The sequence below is a fragment of the Spermophilus citellus genome (genome assembly GCF_964194105.1).
Source record: "Spermophilus citellus genome assembly, chromosome: 9".
NCBI lineage: Eukaryota > Metazoa > Chordata > Mammalia > Rodentia > Sciuridae > Spermophilus > Spermophilus citellus.
In genome coordinates this window covers 51,206,146-51,227,527 of record NC_138191.1, presented here as the reverse complement: position 1 = coordinate 51,227,527, position 21,382 = coordinate 51,206,146, and the positions used below count along the sequence as shown (strand labels likewise).

General features: G+C 37.4%; 1 pseudogene across 1 annotated transcript in view; it reads right to left on the bottom strand.

The window, feature by feature from the left end:
* Positions 1-21,382, bottom strand: part of LOC308655491 (rho GTPase-activating protein 29-like) — a 631,986-nt pseudogene that overhangs the window by 205,869 nt on the left and 404,735 nt on the right. The gene's annotated exons all lie outside the window — the stretch shown is intronic.

Here is a 21,382-nt window from a genome sequence, read left to right as displayed (position 1 = left end):
CCCCAGAGGATAGGACCTTCAGGACATGTGTCTTTACAGAGACATACATAGGGACCTGGATTTCTAGAATGGGATTTAGGCTTGATGGGCACAGAAAGAAGCTATTGTGCTTCATGGCTGGTCCATAAATAGTCAGAAATGAACAGAATCTCAAGGTTAGTCTTCTGACGTCTTCTGCACTGGATTTTCCTGGCTTCCTAATGAAACCTTGGGATTCTCCAGGTGCTGTGGAGAAAGAAGGCATGGAGTACTTGGTGAACAGTGAGGTTCAGCCCCAAGAAGTCAAGGTATCAAACAGAAATCTGGTCATGATATGTGGCTACTCTGTGGCTTAACACATGCAGATTCACACAGATGGATTGGAACATTCTACGTAGGCATTGAACATGAGCCATTGCAAGAAAACCTCTTCTCAGTGGACCTCAGTGCCACCCAGACATTAAGTGCTGGCCCTTCCTCATGGGTCTCCATGTAGACCCAGAAAACTCAGGTCCCAATCTCTGGATCTGCTGGGCAAGGGCATCTGTGCACAAGACAGGCCCAATTGTCTCACTTCCAGTGCCTGCAGGAGGTGTCCATGCTGCACATTGATCAGAGCCTCTGGGCCTCACCAAACCTTGCCTGTCATCCACCTAGGTAGTCTGTCCTCATTTAAACTAGTGGTGCCCCTTGAAGGTATCCAAATTACCTTTCAGTAAAATAGTAGAATCATATAGGTAGATAACACTTGAAAATATTTCAAAATGAAACTGAATCAATTACAAGCTCTGGTGGGGCGGGAGTTGCACATAACTGACAGATCTTGCCCTAACACTTCCTTCCACTGAGGACTGTGCTGGTGGGGTTGTGGAGTGACCTTAGCCTTAGTTTCCCATCCAAGGATGAGAACGGGGTCCACTCAGTCTTCATTTGAGGTGTTCTAAAGCTGCCTGTGGATATGTTTTAATTATGGCTTGAATAATCCCCCACACATAGTGAACTGGAACCCACTTTGATGTGTAAACAGAGCGCAGCTCACTCTTGGAACTGGTAGCAGAGTCTGGACCAAGCACAGCCGACCTCTCTGTCACCCACAGAGTGATCTTTGTACCTTGATCCCTCTTTATGGCACTTTCTTTTCTTGGGCTCTAAGTCTAGCTTGCACGTGTGGGGCAGGCGGAAGGTTCTGAATGACATTCAATTTGTTGGATTGTAGGATCAAATAAAGTCAACGGAAATCTGCATAATGAGATCTGTCATCATGTGTTTCTTTTAAGAGTTATCATGACTAAAATGGGACTTGAAGATATTCTGGTGCCTCCAGACCCCTTGAACACTCAATGGTTGTGAGGGCACTTTGTTTTCTCAGATGCCTGGGGATAAAGCACTCACCTCTCTTTGAGTTCCTCATATTTTGACTCTAGGTTGATTTGTGCTGTGAGAGAGCACACAACTGTAGGATGTCATAACAAACAGGACCTGGGTTGTAAGGGTGGCTGGGTCAGGAAGTGGGGACTGCGTTTTTCTCCTTGGCCTCTGAAAGATGCAGAGTCATTTGTGCACCTGTATCCAAAGACTCTACAGCCCCTTCTGGAACACTGTCCAGTTTTACCTCCATAATCTAGAAACCAAGAACACATGCTATTCTAGATAAATGAGTGAACTTCATCAAATCTAACTCAGGGAGATTGGGACATTTCTCAGTGGTGGAGCACTTGCTAGCATGTGGAAAGGCCTGGGTTCCATCCAAGGTATCAGGGAAATAAGTAAACAAATAAATAAATCTAAAATTGGTGTGACCACTATGGGAAGTTTTAATTGGAATAGAATTAATTAATTAATCTGTTAGAAATATTCAAAAAGAAAGAACCAGAACCCACATGAAAACAATGGAAAGCATTCTTTAATTGGTCTGGACAGGTGGGTCAAATTGATGTCCTGAAAGATTCTCTTCCAAAAACACCTGGAAAAGCTGGCTTTTTGTTGTTCAGCTGTAGTTCCAGCAGCTCAGGAGGTGAGGTTGTAAGCAAGTTTGTGAGACCCTGTTTCAAAATCCTACCTGGGGATGGGGCTCACTGGTGTGGCACCCTTGAGTTTCCTGCCTTTGTCCCCAAAACAATAACAAGCAAGTATGAAAAGCTGGTTGCAGTTGCTCATGCCTGGGATCCCAGCTTCTCGAGAAGCTTTAGGATTTTATTCTTTCTCCCAATTTTACTAACTGGGGCATAATCCTCCCTTATTTTTTCCAGTCCCTTGAGATTCAATAGTGGGCCATTTATTTGAGATCCATTTTCCAAATGAAGGAATTTGTTGTTGAGGACTTCCCAGTTAGAATTCCTTTTGCTGAGATATGGTTTGTTCTTCCAGCCATATTTGTTTATTAATGTTACTAATCCTGATTTGTTTTGTTCTTTGATTATTTTCCCCCCTTTATTGTCCTACCTCCCACTGTTGGTTTTCATTGTTATTTTCCATTTCCTCTTCCTGTAATGTTTTGCCAAGGATTTTTTGAAGAGATGGTTTTCTAGCTGCAAAATCTTTTAACTTTTGTTTATCGTGGAAGGTTTTAATTTCATCTCAATATAACCCTAAATGTTAATGGCTTAAACTCACCAATTAAGAGACACAGGCTAGTTGAATGGATCACAAAACAAGACCCAACAATATGCTGCCTACAGGAGACGCATTTGATAGGAAAAGATATACATAGACTGAAGGTGAAAGGTTGGGAAAAATCATATCACTCATATGCACTGCGGAAACAAGCAGGACTGTCCATACTCATATGAAATAAAATAGATTTCAAGCCAAAGTTAATCAAAAGGGATAAAGAGGGACACTACATACTGCTCAAGAGAACCATACACCAAAAAGACATAACAATCATAAATATATATGCCCCCCAAAATGGAGCAGCTATGTTCATCAAGCAAACTCTTCTCAAGTTCAAGAGTCTAATAGACCACCATACAATAATCATGGGAGACTTCAACACACCTCTCTCACCACTGGACAGATCTTCCAAACAAAAGTTAAATAAGGAAACTATAAAACTCAATAACACAATTAATAACCTAGACTTAATTGACATATATAGATATACCACCCAACATCAAGCAGTTACACTTTTTTCTCAGCAGCACATAGATCCTTCTCAAAAATAGATCATATATTATGTCACAGGTCAACTCTTAGACAATATAAAGGAGTAGAGATAATACCATGCATCTTGTCTGATCATAATGGAATGAAACTGAAAATCAACGATAAAAGAAGGAAGGAAAAATCATGCATCACTTGGAGAATGAACAATAGGTTACTGAATGATCAATGGGTTTTAGAAGACATCAAAAAGAAATTAAAAAATTCTTAGAGTTAAATGAAAACCCAGACACAACATATCGGAATCTATGGGACACATTGAAAGCAGTTCTAAGAGGAAAATTCATTGCTTGGAGTTCATTCCTTAAAAAAAGAAAAAAACAACAAATAAATGATCTCATACTTCATCTCAAGATCCTAGAAAAAGAAGAACAAAACAACAGCAAAATAAGTAGAAGGCAAGAAATAATTAAAATCAGAGTTGAAATTAAAGAAATCAAAACAAAAGAAACAATTGAAAAAATTGACAAAACTAAAAGTTGGTTCTTTGAAAAAATAAATAAAATAGACAGACCCTTAGCCATGCTAATGAAGAGAAGAAGAGAGAGAACTCAAATTACTAGCATATGGGATGAAAAAGGCAATATCACAACAGACACTTCAGAAATACAGAAGACAATCAGAAATTATTTTGAATCTTTATACTCCAATAAAATAGAAGATAGTGAAGGCATCCATAAATTTCTTAAGTCATATGATCTGCCCAGATTGAGTCAGGAGGATATAGACAACTTAAACAGACCAATAACAATTGAGGAAATAGAAGAAACCATCAAAAGACTACCAACTAAGAAAAGCCCAGGACCAGATGGGTATATAGCAGAGTTTTACAAAACCTTTAAAGAGGAACTAATACCAATACTTTTCAAGCTATTTCAGGAACTAGAAAAAGAGGGAGAACTTCCAAATTCATTCTATGAGGCCAATATCACCCTGATGCCTAAACCAAAGACACTTTAAAGAAAGAAAACTACAGACCAATATCTCTAATGAACCTAGATGCAAAAATCCTCAATAAAATTCTGGTGAATTGGATTAAAAAAACATATCAAAAAAATTGTACACTATGATCAAGTAGGATTCATCCCTGGGATGCAAGGCTGGTTCAATATACGGAAATCAATAAATGTTATTCATCACATCAATAGACTTAAAAATAAGAACCATATGATCATCTCGATAGATGCCGAAAAAGCATTCGACAAAGTACAGCATCCCTTTATGTTCAAAACTCTAGAAAAATTAGGGATAACAGGATCATACCTCAACATTGTAAATGCAATCTATGCTAAGCCACAGGCTAGCATCATTCTGAATGGAGAAAAATTGAAGGCATTCCCTCTAAAATCTGGAACAATACAGGGATGCCCTCTCTCACCACTTCTGTTCAATATAGTCCTCAAAACACTGGCCAGAGCAATTAGACAGATGAAAGAAATTAAAGGCATAAAAATAGGAAAAGAAGAACTTAAATTATCACTATTTGCAGATGACATGATTCTATACCTAGCAGACCCAAAAGGGTCTACAAAGAAACTATTAGAGCTAATAAATGAATTCAGCAAAGTGGCAGGATATAAAATCAACATGCATAAATCAAAGGCATTCCTGTATATCAGCGACAAATCCTCTGAAATGGAAATGAGGACAACCACTCCATTCACAATATCCTCAAAAAAAAAAAAAATAAAATACTTGGGAATCAACCTAACAAAAGAGGTAAAAGACTTATACAATGAAAACTACAGAACCCTAAAGAGAGATATAGAAGAAGATCTTAGAAGATGGAAAAATATACCCTGTTCATCGATAGGCAGAACTAACATCATCAAAATGGCGATATTACCAAAAGTTCTCTATAAGTTCAATGCAATGCCAATCAAAATCCCAACGGCATTTCTTGTAGAAATAGATAAAGCAATCATGAAATTCATATGGAAAAATAAAAGACCCAGAATAGCAAAAACAATGCTAAGCAGCAAGTGTGAATCAGGCGGTATAGCAATACCAGACTTCAAACTATACTACAGAGCATTAGTAACAAAAACAGCATGGTACTGGTACCAAAACAGGCGGGTGGACCAATGGTATAGAATAGAGGACACAGAAACCAATCCACAAAACTACAACTATCTTATATTTGATAAAGGGGCTAAAAGCATGCAATGGAGGAAGGATAGCATCTTCAACAAATGGTGCTGGGGAAACTGGAAATCCATTTGCATCAAAATGAAACCGAATCCCTTTCTCTTGCCATGCACAAAAGTTAACTCAAAATGGATCAAGGAGCTTGATATCAAATCAGAGACACGAGGTCTGATAGAAGAAAAAGTTGGGTATGATATACATACTGTGGGGTCGGGCTCCAAATTCCTCAATAGGATACCCATAGCACAAGAGTTAATAACTAGAATCAACAAATGGGACTTACTCAAACTAAAAAGTTTTTTCTCAGCAAAAGAAACAATAAGAGAGGTAAATAGGGAGCCTACATCCTGGGAACAAATCTTTACTCCTCACACTTCAGATAGAGCCCTAATATCCAGAATATACAAAGAACTCAAAAAATTAGACAATAAGATAACAAATAACCCAATCAACAAATGGGCCAAGGACCTGAACAGACACTTCTCACAGGAGGATATACAATCAATCAACAAGTACATGAAAAAATGCTCACCATCGCTAGCAGTCAGAGAATTGCAAATCAAAACCACCCTAAGATACCATCTCACTCCAGTAAGATTGGCAGCCATTACGAAGTCAAACAACAACAAGTGCTGGCGAGGATGTGGGGAAAAGTGTACACTTGTTCATTGTTGGTGGGACTGCAAATTGGTGTAGCCAATTTGGAAAGCAGTATGGAGATTTCTTGGAAAACTGGGAATGGAACCACCATTTGACCCAGCTATTCCCCTTCTGGGTCTATTCCCTAAAGACCTAATAAGAGTATGCTATAGGGCCACTGCTACATGGATGTTCATAGCAGCACAATTCATGGTAGCAAGATTGTGGAACCAACCTAGATGCCCTTCAATAGATGAGTGGATAAAAAAAAATGTGGCATTTATACACAATGGAGTATCAATCTACATTAAAAAACGACAAAATCATAGAATTTGGAGGGAAATGGATGGCATTAGAGCAGATTATGCTAAGTGAAGCTAGCCAATCCCTAAAAAACAAATGCCAAATGCCTTCTTTGATATAAGGGGAGTAACTAAGGACAGAGTAGGGACGAAGAGCATGAGAAGAAGATTAACATTAAACAGGGATGAGAGGTGGGAGGGAAAGGGAGAGAGAAGGGAAATTGCATGGAAATGGAAGGTGATCCTCAGGATTATACAAAATTACATACAAGAGGAAGTGAGGGGTAAGGGAAGAATAATATATTTGGAAGAAATGATTTACAGTAGAGGGGGTAGAGAGAGAAGAGGGGAGGGGAGGGGAGGGGAGGGGAGGGGGGATAGTAGAAGATAGGAAAGGCATCAGAATACAACATACACTAGAATGGCAATGTGTAAATCAATGGAAGTGTAAATGATGTGATTCAGCAATCTGTATATGGAGTAAAAATGGGAGCTCATAACCCACTTGAATCAAACTGTGAAATATGATATATCAAGAACTATGTAATGTTTTGAACGACCAACAATAAAAAAAATAAATAAATAAATAAAAGAAAAAAAAAGAATTGCTTTTGCTGTATCCGCAGGTTTGAATATCTTGTGAGGCCCTGTTCATTGGTATGCAGGCATTTTATACTTTTTTTTTATTTTTATTTATTTTTCTTATTTCTCACATACATGACAATGTATTGATTTCTTCAATGACCCATTCATTTTGGGGAAACACGCTGAAGAATTCCCATGCTTTGTAACTGTCCAGGTGTTCCCCCTGCTATGGATTCCATTCTTATTAAATTTATGGAGATTTATTTTGAGAATAAATGGAGAATGTGTCCTGTGCTGTTGAGAAGGATGTTTGCTCTGCAGTGGTTAGGTGGGATGGTCTGTAAATGTCTACTGTGTGCAGAGAGGATCTGTCCAGTGCTGAAAAGGAGAGTTGAAGTCCCCACTGTTCTTACTGTGTTGTAGTCGACTTCTTCTTTTACATTCCAGTAATATCTCTTTTGCACATGTGGGTGCTCGGGTGTCAGATACATGTATTTGTACAATTGCTGTCTCATGTTGCTGAATTGGCCCCTTTATCATGGTGTGATCACCTTGTCTCTTTTTATTGTGTTAATCTGTAGTCTATTTTATCTGACAGGAGTCTAGCCATTCCTGCTCTAGGTTGGTTTTCTTCATGTGGAATATCTTTTCCATCCCTTCACTGTCACTCTGTGTGTCTCCTGAGGTGAAGTGACTTTCTTGTAGACAGCAGGTGACTGAGTCCATTAAAAAAAGAAAATCCACTCAGTCACTTTCCATCTTATAATTGGGAGTTTAATCCCTTTAAATTCAAGGTTTTGATTGAAAGATACAGAATTATTTCTGACTGGTCTTATTTGTTTTTAGTTTCTCTTTCTGATTTCTCTTTCAATCTTTTTCTCTATTTTCTTCCCTTACTCTCTAGTCTGTTTCTGTGGGTTGGTGTTTTCTTCTGGGATAAGTTTGGATTTCCTTCTTTGTCATTTGTGAACATGCTGTCATTTTTATTTTTTTCATTGGGCTTCCTCTGGGATTGAGAAAATTTTTACAGTTCCCAAAGAGCATTTTAAGCTGAACAGAACAGAACCTCCCTCTGCTCTGATACCAGTACTCTGGATTCCATCTTTTTCCTTGTAACTTCTGCTTTGGTTGCCTTAGTTTTCTTCTCCTGCATTCCTTAACCTCTTACTGTGGCCATGCTTAACACTCACCATTTTGTTTTTAACTTTCCTATTAGTTATTTGAATGTTTAAATATTCCTGTTAAGTAAGCCAGGCACACTGCTATATGCATGTAATCTCTCAGAAACCTGAGCAGCAGGATTGCAAATTGAAAGCTATCCTCTGCAACTTAGCAAGTTCCTAACAACTTATGAGACCTTGTCTCAAAATCAAATATAAAAGGGGCTGACTTCCCATTAGACCCAACCCATTCAAGAGCCTTTACTCTCACCTGTGGCCTGCACTGGAAGATATGCTGTGTTCCCTTCCTGCAGAAAGCTGGCTGTGAGATACACCAAGAAACCATACAGCACAGAAAAAAATTTGAAATGCAAGGGCAGGCCAGTTCTGAGATCTTAAGAGTGCTGCTTCCACACTGGAAGGAGAGAGTGAGTGTGTATTTTTATTTTTCTATGGGGGATACACAAAGGCTTTTCCATAGAATATGATTCACCAAATAAAGCAATGGGTGGGCTGTCCCAGCCCGACAGGTATGACCCAAACCCAGAGCTACAGAGCAGTCTCTACATCTCCATCATGTTCCCCTTCTCTGAACTCTCAAGACCTCTGGCAAGGGAGGCCAGCAGGACTCTTCAGGGGTAATAGAATAAGTTAGGGATGATGCATACACACATATAGAGATAGGTAATATGTGTTAGTTTTTGTTTGTAGCTGAGGTGTAGTTTAGTTGGCCTCTGAATGAAAGCCCTTTCTGTGTCAAGGAATTCCCCACCCGACATGGGAGTCTCCAAGTAAGGCAGGGTCCACCATCACTAGATAGTAATGAAAAAGTCAAATGTATTTTTCTGCATCCTGATGTGGTTTGGGGTTAATGCCTAAGGTGTGACCTGTGCCCCCAATGTGCTATGTCACCTGGCTGAAGGTCCTAATCAGGATTTCTGTGGGGCTCCAAGCTGTGATCCGGGCTAGCTGTAAGGATGGCCTTAACCTAAAAATGGCCTAAGCCAAAGTATTTCCAGTTGAAAATAAACCTGCAGGTCCACAACGCACAGCCTCCAGAGCCCTCTAGTATGAATCAGGCACAGCCTGATAAAGACAAGTCTCTGTTCACAACCCAGTGGAAATTCAGAGTAAAGTCATGGTCATTTGCCTTCACCCTGATGGGAGTCAGAGGTGAAAGGTCAGGGTAGAAATTGTCCAACCAGAGGTCATGACCCAAGAATGTAAAACATCACTAAGAAACATGGTAATAGCTGATAGGGACTGAAATGGTGAGCAGAGCCCCAATATTTAGTAGAAATTATGGAGCAAGGGAACAGACATTCAGCCAGCTGCACTCATGGACACATGCTGGAGAGCCTGATGAGGTCCTGCACTAATATCCCAACTCTTGTCATTATCTGCCTGATCCTCTGCATCATCCTCACTGCTCTCAAACTCTACAGCCACATCTCAACCCTGGTGAGAATGGTGACTTCCTCTTAAGACTGTCCCCTCAACCAGCTGTTACATCCAGCCCAGGAGAAGCCTCCATTGTTTCCTGACCTAATCACTGTGAGTGAGTGAGCATCCAGTAGATCCTTAGAATTGAGACTCTAAACCTGGCACTTGAGCTGAGCATGCCGAGGGAATGTCTGTAATGAGTCTGGCATGATTAAGTGTTTTCTGGGCTCAGAGTTAACTTAGAACTTTTAGTTTTGAATCAATTATGTGTATTGCAGTGCCCAGCATTAAGGATTATCATTTTCTTGATAAAGAACATATGCAGTGAAATTGTATTGAGTGATTTATGTGAATAAAGCATTGAAAAAAGCACTAGTGTGTGATATGACTTATTTCTCCCCTCCACTGCAGATACAACACCTTTGCCCATCACAACACTAGCCAGCTTCCTTTGGTCCCTGCCCACCTCCACAGCATTGTCCTAAATTTGCCAATAGTTTTGTGGGCTTTACAACATGCTTACTGTACATTATCTCTTCGTAAATATACCTGGGTTAGTTTTAGATACTAAGAGCCATGGTTGCCAGTCACAGTGGCACATGCCTGTAATCCCAGTGGCTTAGGAAGCTGAGATAGGAGGATCATGGGTTCAAACCCAGCCTGATCAGTGGTAAGGCCCTAAGATCATCAGGGAGATCCTGTCTCTAAAATATATTCACAATTGTGCAGGGTATGTGGCTCAGTGGTTGAGTATCCCTGAGTTCAATCCCTGGTACCCACCACAAAACCAATGATTGTTGATGTGTGAAAATATGTAGGGTTCAAGTGACCTAGAGAGTAAAATTATATGTGAAAATTATACTCCCTAGCCCAAAGCCACATACAGGCTCCACTCAATATCCACAGTGATTTGATTCCAGGACCCCACCTCCTTTGTACACCAAACTCTGCACATGTTCAAGGTCCAGGTATAAATGATGCAGTGTTTGCATATAACATATGCACATCCTCCAGTGTGCTTTAATCCATCTCCAGGTTCCTTATAACACAGCATACAATGTGAACATTATATAGCAGTTTACACTGTGCTGTTTAGAGAATAATGACAAGAAAAAAGACTCTACACATTCCTTACAGATGAACTTATTTTAAACCATGTTCAATCCAAGGTTGATTGAGTCCAAAGATGCAGACCCTACAGCCTCAGAGCCCATATGATAGATGCAATAGCACAGAAGTGTGAGCAGAGGTAGAAACAAACAGAGACACCAGTTAGAGAAGATGATCAAAGAACCAGGAAGAGCAGCCTTGAAAATTAGAAGCACTGCAGCTCTGAAATCAGCTTGGTGGTGGCACAAAGAGACCTACACACCTAGGGCCACCAAGGGAATTTCTGAGAGACAAATAAGACTAGCAAAATGCAACTAGTAAATTTGATTCTGTGCCTACATTTAAATAATGTAGGGAATTGTGTCTATTAATTTTCAATGAAACAGTCCAATGTTTCATCTTATCTCAAAGCAATAAGCTTCAGCAATCAGGAACTGAACTAATAGGAAAGGCCTATTTGCCCTACATGTTGCATAATTGAACTATTCATTTCCTATAACTTGTATTTACTGAATTTTAAAAAATGCTAGAACTGTGGCTCAGGGGTTTAGGGTCCTTGTGTTCTACTTCTGGTACCAATGGGGGGAAAAATAAGAGAAAAATAAAAAGTGCCTTGGGTACCTTGTTCTTTTGTTGAATATAATTTGGGGGTGGGGGTTTTAAAAAATGTGGATTGTAGTGGACACAGTTGAACAACCTCTAATTCCACCAACTTAGGAGCTGAGACAAGAGGATTGCAAGTTCATGGACATCCTGAGCAAGTATGTGATAACCCCACTCAAAATAAAAAATAAACTGTACTAGGGATGTGGCTCAGTGTTAAAGTACCCCCGGGTTCAAACCCCAGTTCCTCCACAAAAGGGGGAGTTTGGGATGTGGTTCAGTGTGTAACAGGGGTTTTCTTGATGCTTTCACTAAATGCCTTGTGGCTTTGAATCTTACATATATTTTTTGTTCCCCCAAGTTTTCTCCTTAACTTCCTCCTCCCTGATCTTCTTGTCTCTGATGTTCTCCTTCCTGGTTTCTTCACTCTAATCTAATTTTCTCAGAAACACCTCTGTAAAAACAATCTGTTCATCACTAATCTCTAGGGTATATAAAGAACTCAAAAAGCTATGCACCAAAAAAATCACATAATCCAATCAACAAATGGGCCAAGGACCTGAACAGACACTTCTCAGAAAAGTATATAGAATCAACAACAAACATATGAGAAGATGTTCATCATCTCTAGCAATCAGAGAAATGCAAATCAAAACTACTCTAAGATATCATCTCACTCCAGTCAAAATGGCAACTATTATGAAGACAAACAACAATAAATGTTGGTGAGTTGTGGGGAGAAAGGCACACTTACATATTGCTGGTGGGACTGCAAATTGGTGTAGCCAATACAGAAAGCAGTATAGAGATTTTTGGAAATCTGGGAATGGAATTTCCATTTGACAAAGCTATTACTCTCCTCAGACTATACCTAAAGGACTTAAAAACAGCATCCTACAGGGTCACAGCCACATCAATGTTTATAGCAGCACAATTCACAATAGCTAAACTGTGGAGCCAACCTAGATGCCCTTCAGTGGAAAAATGTATTAAAAAATGTGGCATATATACACAATGGAATTTTACTCAGCATTAAAAGAGAATAAAATCATGGCATTTACAGGTAAGTGGATGGCATTGGAGAAGATAATGCTAAGTGAAATTAGAAATTCCCTCCCAAAACAAATGCCAAATATTTTCTCAGCTGTAAGGAGGCTGACACATAGTGGGGTAGGAAGGGGGACCATGGGAGAAATAGATGAGTTCTAGATATGGCAGAGGAGTCGCAGTTAAAAGAATGAGGCAGGGGATTAGCAAGGATGGTGGAATGTGATGGATACCATTATACAATTACATGTAAGAAGACAAGAATTGGTGTCAACATACTTTATATACAACCAGAGATATAAATAATTGTGAATCAAGAAACCCCCTGTTACATTCTGCTGTCATCTACTTTTTTAAAAAAAATCAAGTTAAAAAAAATAACAACCTGTTCCTGATAGGAAGAATGACAGCCTTTGGGACAGAAGACCTTCTGTTTTTTTTTTCCTACCAAAATAGCAAACATTCCCTTTCATTTTTCTCAAAACTGTGTCCTCATTGTTACGTTAGCATCAGGGATCCGAACAGAGCATTTGGCAACAAGTGCTTTTGTGGTATATGGCAACTCAGCTCAAAACAGAACCATTAGAAGATCTACACTCAGACAATCTTCCCTAGTGACCTACAGCCAAGAAGTTGTATCACATGCCCAGCAATGCCGGAACTGAGGCAGGAGAAGCACAAGTGGGAGGCCAGCCTCAGCAAGTTATCAAGATCTGTCTCAAAATAAAAATAAATGGAGGTGGAGATGTAGCTCAGGGGTTCAGTCCCCAGTACCAAAAAAGAAACACAAAATGGTGGCACATAGTTTGTGATGCAAAGAGAATATCACATTTCTTTCTCTTCAAATGACCAGAGGTCTGGACTGAGGGTCTCTACATGTAGTTTCCCTTCATTCTAATAGTTTTAATTTCTGCTTTGGTTTAGATCATATGAAACTTCATTCCTTCTGTTTTTGTTTTTGTTTTTCTGTTGTATTATTTGTTTTGTTTTTGTTTTGGTTTTGGTTCTGGGGATTGAATCCAGGTGCACTACACCCCAGAGCTACATCTCCTTTTCATTTATATATTTTCAGTTTGAGACAGGGTCTCACTAAGTGACTTAGGGTTTCATTAAATTGCTGAAGCAATTTAATCCTTGCTTAAGCAATTTGATCCTCCTGCCTCAGCCCCAAGTCTTTGGAATTACAGACACATGCTACCACACTGTGCTAAATTTCTTTATTTCCCCTTTACAAATATGTGTGGGTGTGTTTTACCAGGTATTGAAGCCTAGGGATGCTCTGTTACAGCTACATCCCAGACTTTTTCATTTTGTATTTTCAGACAGTGTCTTGTTAAATTGCCAAGATGTTGCTTGAACTCATAATCCAATCTCCCCCACCCCAAAAGTGATTTTCTGTTTGTTTGTTTTTGTTATTGGATGGTGTAGGGGCTGGTGGTGCACCTGGGTAGAGGCATCTTGGAGGGCCCTGGGGAGATGAAACTAGAAAACTGCACCCTGGTTTTTGGTGAATCTAGCTTTCCTGCTGAGTGTTGTTTATTTTTAGCATCCTTTTAACCACTGGAAAATAAAGGCACTGAACACTTTCTATATGGAAACTCATGGTGCCTGAATTGAAGAAAACTAATAAGAAGAAAAAAAAATATCAGAGGCTGGAGTGGAGCAGCCACAGTTAAATCATAAATAAGGTTTTTGGAAGGAAATATGGAGAAGTTCCTTAACCACAAACACCCTCTGAAGTCTATTTTAAAATGCATTAAATACTTTTGAATTTATCCTCCATTCCCTTTAATAAAGATGATAGTGTTCCTGATTAAAATGGAACTGGCTATGTCATTAACAATATCATGAACAAATTCCTGATGAAGATAAATGGTGGGTGTAATGGGTAGCAATGGTGTTTGGAAGAGAAAAGCAAATAGAGACAGAGGTATGGAAAGGAGAGGAAATTATGAAGGGAAAAGAAAGAGAAGAGAATAAAGTAGACCAAATTAGACAGGAGAAGATACAGGGAAAAGTGGATTCAGGGAAAGAGAAAATAAGATGGAGATAGAGATAAGGAAGATAGAAAACAGATGATAAAGAAAGAGAGACACCATTCACTTATAGAAAAAGAAGGAGAAACACTTCTCATATGCAAAAGGGTCTGGTGGAAATGAGGCCAATTCATCCTTAAATTACCTGGATATGATAAATAGAATCTGGATCCACAATTGTTTTTTCAGATTTGATTTTTAAAAATTTACCCATAAGGCTTAAACATACCTGTTCCCAAATCAATAGCACTAATAGTACTGAAGACACCCCAAACAAACATTCCTTCAAAACCACTAGAGGAATGATGCACCATGTACAACTCATAAAACCCCTGATGTCTCAAAACTGAAGGATACCAACAAAAGGGGTAAGGATTCTGAAAGTCAATCACCAGGTAGAGGACAACTCTCAAGAGTTCAAGGAAGCAAAGTTTGCATCTGCTCCAGGTTATTCTCAACAAGTTCCACAATGGATCTGTATTTAAAGCATCCTCAAACGTCCAAGTATTACATGTCAAACCTGACACAGAGAAGGTTTTTTAAGAATTACTATTCACTGGTTAAATTATAAGTAGGGTTGTTTTTCAATCTGAATCCTCCTCCTAAATCTTTTAAATATATTATCTGTCATCCTGCATCCAGAAAATTATGGCACTTGCAAAGACAAACAAAAATGGTAGTTCACTTTTAAATAATAATAATAATAATTATTATTATTATTATTATTATTATTATTATTATTATTTCTACTAGGGATTGGACCCAGAGATGATGTACCACTGAGCTATCCTCAGACATTTTGGTTTTCTATTTTGAGACATGGTCTCACTACATTTATCAGGGCCTCACTGAGTTGCTGAGTCTGGCCTTGAACTTAAGCTCCTCCCCACTCATTTGGGATTACAGGTGAGCAGCACAGTTTTCATCTCTCCTTTAAATTAAAAGTATTATTTTATTAATCTCCCTTGTCTTGTGTTGTGTTTAAAGTAATTTTATAGCACACAAATCCATTTTGAGTATGAAAACTGCATTACTAAAATGATACTTTTCTGCAAGACCAAAATGCTTGGTTTATAATAAAAGTATAAAGTGCCTCTCCAAAAGAAAAACCATCACTGTATCTATTGTGTAAGTACAACATCTTAGGTTGTTCAACAAGTCTTAAAAAACACTTCTGGAAAAAGAAGTTTCCCATAATGGAAAAGAATTTTCCATAATGGAGAAGAAATTACTTGTGTTTTTAGTATTTTATTTTATTATTGTCTCTAGTATTTTTCTTCTCAAAAGGAAATTCACATTCTCTATATGTTGCTTTTAAATCAGCCTTGAATTAAATTCTGTTCAGGCTGAAATTAAATATTCCTAAAATCATGTCTTCAAAGTATCTGGTTCCAGAATGAATGATCTTTTAATCTGCAGTGGTGACATCAACCATATTGTTAATTTTGTAGTATAGGTAACCTACTTTTCACAGCAGAACATAGGTCTGCTATGAAAACCTTTGATAAGTTCTGGAGACCTGTGTTTTTGTTTGGTTTTTGGGGGGCAGGGCGGTGGGGAGGGAGGATTGTGATAGCTAAGGGGGCTCTACTGACATCTAGTGAGTAGAGGCCAAGGATACAATGAAACAGCCTACATGCACAGGAGAGCCCCCATCCTCAACAAGGAATTATCAGCCCCAAATGGTTACCAGTGCCAAAAGGTTCTAGATCCAACTACCTCTTTGTAAGCTTTAGGAAAGAAAAAAATTAAATTATGCCACAGGTTACACCCAACAAAATGTGGACTGTGGGCTATTCTATTGGACAAACAACACAATTTCTTCAACAAATTAAGTGGCAAGAAAACAGGTGAAACAACAAATCTCTAAAAAAAATTCCTTAAAAGATATATCAAGTAGAATAATTATTTAATTAATAATTATTTCATATATTTAAATTTATATTTATTAATTTATATATTATTAGATATATTTAAATATATATATTTAGTTGTACATGGACATAATACCTTTATTATTTTTTTAATGTGGTGCTGAGGATCGAACCCAGTGCCTCACATGTGCAAAGTAAGCACTCTACAGGGAAGCCCCACCCCCAGCCCCTAAATGTGTTACTTTTATTTAGCTTTTTTTTTTTTTTTAACTTTTATTTGGCTTCTAAAATCAACAGATTATTTATTTCTATTCTTTAAAAGTTGAGAGTCATTTCATTATAAATGAGCTAGAAATTTACAACATGACTTCAAAGGAGGCATGAGTCAGCAATTCTTGTACACTTTCTTGGTAAATAAGGAGTTTTAAGCTTCTAGTGTAAAATTCACAATCTAATGTTGTGTTTATGTGGATGCTAAAATATTTGTGGGTTAAGTGACAGGAGTGATTTAGGTTGGTGATGTATAAATATTGTTTTCTAGTGTGAAGGAAGTTTTCATGGTGGTATGTGAATTGCCCTCATGTTGTGATTAATGTGTGGAGGGAATATTAGGCCATAATTAGTATATTGAATCCTCTTAGGATAATGGTAAAGTAAGTCAGGAAAATGATGCTATAACTACAAATAATTCTCCAGCTGAGCTGACACTTGGTGGTGAAGATAGGTTAGTTAGACTTACCAGTACTCATCATGTTACTATTAAAGGAGTTAATATCTGTATTCCACAAACTAATAGTAGTTCCACTATGGATTCATAGTCTGAGTTTGTGAGGCAAAATAGCATTGATGATGTGAAGCTGTGGGATGATTACAACTGTGACTCCAGTAAAACTTTGTGGTTTTGGATAAGTGTGGCCACAATTACTTGTGCAATATGATGTGGATAAATTTGTGATGAGCAATTTTTAAGGCTGTTTCAAGTAAATAGAGTTTGTTATTTGTAGCAATTGGTGATTCTCCATAGGAATTATATTAGAAATGGATAGGGTATACATTGTATTAGTGGATTTGAAATTATAGTAGTGCTTATTATACTATAACTTCCTAGTCTTGGTAACACAGCTGCAAGTTCTGTAGATCCAGCAACTGCGGCTTCTATGTGTGCTTTTGGAACTAGAAGCAGGGGCTGTAAAGGGATATTTTTTCTGTGAATCCTATTATGTTTGCCATTCATAGAAGGCCATTACAAAAGGAGCTTGGTAATTCGGTAGTAGGTTATTAAGAAAAATTGAATGAACCTGTAGAGTTTTGAACATAGAATAATGCTATCAGTACAGGTGAAGAGCCAATCATCATATAGAACTGGAAATAAAGTCTTGCACTTAATTATTCAGCTTGGTTTCCTCACTGGGTGATAATAATTAGAGTTGGAATTAGAGTCACCTCAAAAAGAATATAGACTTGAACTAGTTTTCTGACAGTAAATGCCATGACTGAGTATATTTGTAGAAAATCAATATGTAGATAAGTAGGGTTTTCTATATCTGATGTTTTGGAAACATGGCACTTAATGTAATTGCTTGGAGAAAGAATTGGGTTGTTAATTTTAAAAGTGGTGCTCATAGTGAGTTGGCAAAAAATTAATGAAAAATTTAGGCTATTTTTGCCAAATTGGTTTAAGAGAAATAAGTTGATGAAACTAATTGGTAGGCTATGTAGTGATTCAGTTTATAGAATTTTTAGAGTATCATCTTACTGATGCAAATATAATTATGGATATGATAATTTTCAGCATTGGAGGAAGCTTAAGTTTTACATGTGGTCTAAGCTGTATGTGTTATACACTGTTCAGTAATGCTAGGCCCACAGTAGCTTCTCAGAATGCAAGTGTTGATGAAATGATTGGTACAAAGGTGGCTAAATATAAGGGATAATTAAAATTATTGGAGTCCCACTAGGTATAGTGGCTCATTCTTATAATCCTAGCAACTAGGGAAGCTGAGACTGGAGGAGCAGAAATGTAAGCCCAGTCTCAGCAATTTATCAAATACTAAGCAATTTAGTAAGCCTCTGTCTCAAAATAAAAAAAAAAATATATAAGGTCTTGGGGTCTTGTGGTAGAGCACCCCTGGGTCTCATTCCCAGTACTCAAAATAAATAAATATATAAATAAAATTATGAGAGTTCCTAGAATAAACAATGATAATATTATGCCTTTTAACATAGTTTGAACTTTTAGGAAGTTGCATATAATCCAATGCATTTTATTCAAGTAGTGCTAATAACACTATGATGAAAAAAATAGGGATAATAAGTAGATTAACTGTAACCTGCTGTTAGGAAGAGAAGTTGAACATTGGATTTTAAAATGTTAGGCCATTAAGGGGATCAGCATTTTAACAAGTCCTTTTTGGAGTCAGGGCATATAGTTATGTATTAGATTGTAGATTATATCAGCCATTAAATCCAGGGTGCTCTTACAAGCAGGCCTTATGTCTCTTGTTCTGTTGTACTGGGAGAAATATTGGATTCATATAAACCAACATGGATTGCTCGGATCTAATCTCAGATTATGTAGGACTTTACTCATTGAACAAATGGATCATTAATGATGGTTACACCATCCAACATCCAGGTCGTAAATCCTATTGCCAATATGGACTCTAGAGTAAGATTGCACTATTGACTCTAGAAAAAGTTATTTTTTCAATCAAATGTTTGGGTCAATTATTGATTGTGCTACTTCAACTGGTATGATCTAAGTTTTAATCACCAGAGCTTGTATTCTGCTCTAAAGTCACCCTAACTGGAAGTTTTCAATAGGTTAAGCATTATTCCTTATAATTAGGTTAAGATTTGTTTAAGTGGATTTAAATTAAATACCATGAGGCTCTTCTCATCTTATTTTAATATCCCTATCTTTTCATGGAGAGGTCAATTTCACAATTAAGGTGAATTAAGAGGTCAATTAAGACAATTAACCTGGTATGGTCATTCATACAAGTGCATATTTAAAGAACAAATGACTGTGCGACCTTTGCACAATCAGGATACTGTAGTTGTTAATAATATGTCACTGAGAAGGCATGACTGATGCAAAGTATGCTATAGGTGATGATTTTGGTAAACAGGATGGATTTGTATTTGCCAGATCCTTTTACTCTTTAGAATCTTTTCTTAGGTATATGCCTGTGTTAGGTTAGTGATTATTTGAATAAATAGTCAATAGATTCAACTGTTTTTATTTAGACACTAGCCATTCTTGTGTAATTTTATGACAGGACAATTTATTTCTTGTTACTTATATTAACATGATTTCTTCTATTTATACATAGATTAATCTAGAAAAATGTTAGACATTTATGGAATTAATGGGAAAGTATTAGAATTTGTTGCACTTGAATGCTTTCTTAATTGGTGGACTGTTTTTAAGCCAACTATGAAAATTTAATAACTTATTCTATGAAGGACTGTTTTCAATTTTTAAAAAGCTGTCCCTCTTTGGATTAACATTTAAATTGACATCATTAAAAAAAAAATTTTGTTGGGCCTTGTGGCACTTGCCTGTGATCCCAGAAACTTGGGAGACTGAACTAGAGGAATGCCCAAACTGGGCAACATAGGAATACCCTGTCTCAAAAAAAAAAAAAAAAAAAAAAAAAAAAAAAAAAAAAAAAAAAAAAAACGATTAAAATTCCTTTAGGTCAATTTAAAGTGGAACTTCAATTCTATTCTGGATATATAGATATCAACATACAGGACAAGTTTGTCACCTCTATTCAGGGGTCTCACTGCATTGCTTCAAAGATGTGTTTGTTCTGACAATTGTCTACAAATACCTTGTTCAGTGTTCATTGTTCATGCCTGTAAATTCATTCTGGTTAATTTATTATGCAATGTGCATAAGAGATTAGCTTTGATTTCTTTTAACTTTAAACTATTCTTTCATCTTTTCCTTAATAGTATTTTTTTCTATGGTTTCTCAAGAAATTTGTATGTCCTATGATTTAAGTTGTGAGTAAAGGTCTTCCTCAAAGATTCTTCTAATACTAGATGATGATAGAAATTACCATCAAATTGTATTTGAAATTTGCTGATATTTGCTAATACTGTACAAGTTGTGTTCAATATATGACTAGTGTTAAACCAACTTTAGGATTTTTTTTAATTGCCTAATGTTGGTTTGAGGCAGAGAAATTTAAAATCAAGTCTAATCTATTAGTGCACAATAGAATGTGCAGACTTGGATTCCAACTGATTGTCCCCCTAGACATAGCTTCATCCCAACATGCACACAAACTTATGACAGAAAACAACTTTGCCATTAAAAGAAGAATTAACATCTTTCTTTTAGAGAGAACCCCAGGCTGCTAGGAAATCTTGAGCTCAGAGTCCTAATGAGGCTAAAATATTGAAGAGCAGAAGTACCTCAGGTAAGCCATGAACATTCCCTGATGTTGAAGTCTCACTTGTGCACTGAAGGAACTAGACTGGGAGGTACTGTCTCCTCATGGCTGGCTCATCTGCCAAAAAGAGGGGCTTTTCTAAATAATTGGCAACTGTGAAAATGAAGTTATGAAAGGCTTATTATCATAAGTGTTAAAATTCAGAAATAAAATACAGTATTATACTATTTAGAGATACTATTTTTTCTATTAGTAGGTATTTAATTGAGATAGTTATATTTGTCTATTATCTATTTCTGATGTTGAATCATCAAATACAATTTGTATAGCAGGAATTGAAGACTGACAGCTGGATATGCACAGATGGGTTATCTTGGTTTTGAAGCGTGGAGATTAGAAATCCACTTTTTAAGCAGATCTTTCAGGGGTCTCCTATACTCACTAAACTTTGAGAACCATTGGGTTTGACATCTGATCTCAAAGACTTGATTTGTTAAGGGCCACAATTATCTTGTCCAATATTTCTTACTAAAATAATATTTTTTAGGTGGTGGACATCTGTAAATCCCAGCTACTCAGGAGGCTGTGGATGGAGAATAGAATTAAGGGCAGCCTGAGCAACTTAGCTAGACCCCAATATTAAAAAAAAAAAAAAAAGTCAGGCATGGTGGAACCAGTAGTCTCAGCTTCTTGGGAGCCTGAGGAAGATTGTTTGACTCCACAAGTTCAAGACTAGCCTGGCAATATGAAGAGACCCTGACTCAACAAAAACAATCCCCAAAACATTTTTTAGTATAAAACAAACAAATAAACAAACAAACAAAAACAAGTGGCAGGCCAGAGTTGGCCTGTGTGATTTGTATCACATTTATTTAAATACATATAGTA